The sequence below is a fragment of the Phyllobates terribilis genome, unplaced genomic scaffold (assembly GCF_046119375.1).
Source record: "Phyllobates terribilis strain yellow unplaced genomic scaffold, ASM4611937v1 Scaffold_1__5_contigs__length_1240528914, whole genome shotgun sequence".
Lineage (NCBI taxonomy): Eukaryota > Metazoa > Chordata > Amphibia > Anura > Dendrobatidae > Phyllobates > Phyllobates terribilis.
The window spans coordinates 595,219,048-595,222,137 of NW_027362761.1; the positions used below are offsets into that span (position 1 = coordinate 595,219,048).

At 37.8% G+C, this 3,090-nt stretch overlaps 1 pseudogene; it reads right to left on the minus strand.

Moving 5' to 3' along the window:
- Positions 1 to 214: 214 nt before the first annotated feature.
- Positions 215 to 2,462, minus strand: LOC141272104 (uncharacterized; annotated as a pseudogene).
- Positions 2,463 to 3,090: the final 628 nt, after the last annotated feature.

Below are 3,090 nucleotides of genomic sequence, written 5' to 3' on the forward strand. Positions count from 1 at the left end.
TTTTTCTATTCTACGCGTTTGAAGTGGTTGTTTCAGTGAAACCCATCTGCAATTTTTTGTAGAGGTCTGTCCACTGAATATGTTTCTGAGACTTGTGGTTCTAAAAAATGGTTGATACAGATGCAGTGATACCAGATACGTGTATACATAGTTTTTATTAGAATGAATTATATATTTTTTTCAGAATAACATTTTTTAAATTATTATTGTCAGCTTTAATACTTAAAAATACATTGAACATATTTATGGTTCCCACAAGGTGACTTGAATACAAAATCTCCTGTTCGCATTGGTAATATTCCGTACTATATATGCAGTACAGACCATTACCCGGCCTGTTAGTGTTACACTGATAGGCTGCATAAGGCTACGTTTGCACAGCAATATTTTCGTCAGTAGTTCACATCAATATTTGAAAGCCAAAACCAGGAGTGGATGACAAATGCAGAAGTGGTGACGTGTTTCTATTATACATTTTCTCTGAATATTCCTCTCCTGGTTTTGGCTTACAAATACTGACGTGAAATACTGACCAAATACTGAACATAGTCTGATAGACATGCTCGGGTACGGTATACTAGGCTTCGATCTATGGCAGAACATCCTTAGATCTCAAGTAGCCATAGTAATTAGAGGCTTTCTTAGATAGCACTGCAGAAAGCCAATGGAGAGATAAGAGGGATCGATCTCCTACTGCCTCACCCTGTACTTGCTCGGAAACAGGCAGGGAAAAGTTTTACTTCACAGAAAGAGTCAGCTGCAATCCCATGGTGTCTATATACTCTGTATAGTCACTCGAGTAAAGCATAAAAATGGCTTCATCTCTGAGTGAGCTCTTTAATGTTCAGACTTGATTTAAAGCAATAATATTTTTCACATTCTGAACTTGAAAGTGTCTTTTCCTGTGTAAATTCTCTGATGATTAGCAAGATCTGATCTAACAGAGAAACATTTCCCACGATCTAAACATGAAGCTGGCTTCCCCCTGTGTGAGATCTTTCATGTCTAACAAAATCTGATTTACGGGTAAAGCATTTTCCACATTTTGGGCATGAATACGGCTTCTCCCCTGTGTGAATTTTTTGATGGCCAATAAGAACATGTTTCCAATTGAAACATTTCCCACATTGTGAACATGAAAACGGCTTCTCCCCTGTGTGAATTCTCTGATGTTTAACAAGCTGTGATTTCATGGTAAAACATTTTTTACATTCTAAACATGAATATGGCTTCTCCCCTGTGTGAATTTTCTGATGTCTAACGAAAATTGATTTCACGGTAAAACATTTCCCACAATGTGAACACGAAAATGGCTTCTCCCCTGTGTGAATTATTTGATGTGTTATAAGATGTTGTTTCTGGTTAAAACATTTCCCACATTGAGAACACGAAAATGGCTTCTCCCCTGTGTGAATTCTCTGATGTTTAGCAAGATCAGTTTTTATGGTGAAACATTTTCCACATTGTGAACAAGAAAATGGCTTCTCCCCTGTGTGAATTCTATGATGTCTATTCAGATTTGGTTTCTCGGTAAAACATTTTCCACATTCTGAACATGAAAATGGTTTTTCCCCTGTGTGGCTTCTTTGATGTTTAATCAGATCTGATTTCATGGTAAAACACTTTCCACATTCTAAACATGAAAATGGCTTCTCCCCCATGTGGCTTCTTCTATGATGTCTAATCAGATTTTGTTTCATGGTAAAGCATTTTCCACATTCTGAACATGAATACGGCTTCTCCCCCGTGTGAACACTTTGATGTCCCATAAGAATGTGTTTCTGGTCAAAACATTTCCCACATTCTGAGCATGAATATGGCTTTTCCCCTTTGTGGCTTCTTTGATGTCTAATCAAAACTGATTTTACAGTAAAACATTTTCCACAATCTGAACATGAAAATGGCTTTTCTCCTGTATGAATTCTTTGATGTCCAATAAGAACATGCTTCTCGTTAAAACTGATCCCACATTCTGAACAAGAAAATGGTTTCTCCCCTGTGTGCTTTTTATGATGTCTAACCAGATGTGATTTCTGTTCAAAACATTTCCCACATTCTGAACATGAATACGGCTTTTCTTCTGTGTGAATTCTCTCATGTCTAACAAGACATGCTTTATTAGTAAAGCATTTTCCACATTCCTGACATGAAAATGGCTTCACCCCTGTGTGAATTCTATGATGTCTAACCAAACCTGAGTTATCTGAAAAACATTTGCCACATTCTGAACATAAATATGGCTTTTCCCCTATGGGAACTTTTTGATATTCAACACCCAGTCTGTAACTTTTTTGCTTTACAGTCTGTGATGAATCAGGAGATTGTATCATCTGATCCTGGTGAACAGATCCTTTTTGGATATGAGGGTCTGAGGATATATTTTCAATATTAGTATTCTCCTCATATCCATATTGAATGATTCTACAATCATCTGCATTAACATGTGAAGATTTTGGATGTCCCTCTGGGCTCCCGGTACAGTCATCTGCAAAGAATAAAACTGATTATATTATTTTTTAGTAATATAAACGCAACAATTGTACTGATGTTTTATGATATTATAATTGAGAAGTATATAGCAAAATTAATTTATTAACTAACTAAAATATTTGGCTGCAAAACGTATCACAATCTCACAGCACTGACCACTAGGTCACAACGTTATGATACTAGGCTTTTCTGTTGCGATTTTCCACTTCTGTATTGAAGACAGAACCAAGCATGGCCTGAAGAATATGGGGGATATAATTTCTTTCCAATCGCATGTATCATATCCGGTCCGAGATGATAGATCTCTTACAAAATGTGAAGCTAAGACAGAAGACCTGGCTCTGCAGGTAGTCCAGCTTCAAAAGCTCCAAGTGGAAAAACTTACACCCCTAGCAGTGACCAAGGCCATTCTGGCAGGACGAACCCCTGCTGGGAGTGCAAGCAAATTAACTGCTTCAAAGAACACCCCCCCCCCCTCAGACAAACAGGAGCCATAATTTCATAAGGAGTTATGGAGTCATTGTACGTCCTAGCCGTATACTGGTTACATTTTCGAGATCTTGGGAACGGGACAAATGCCCACTGGGGTCTCGACCAGTT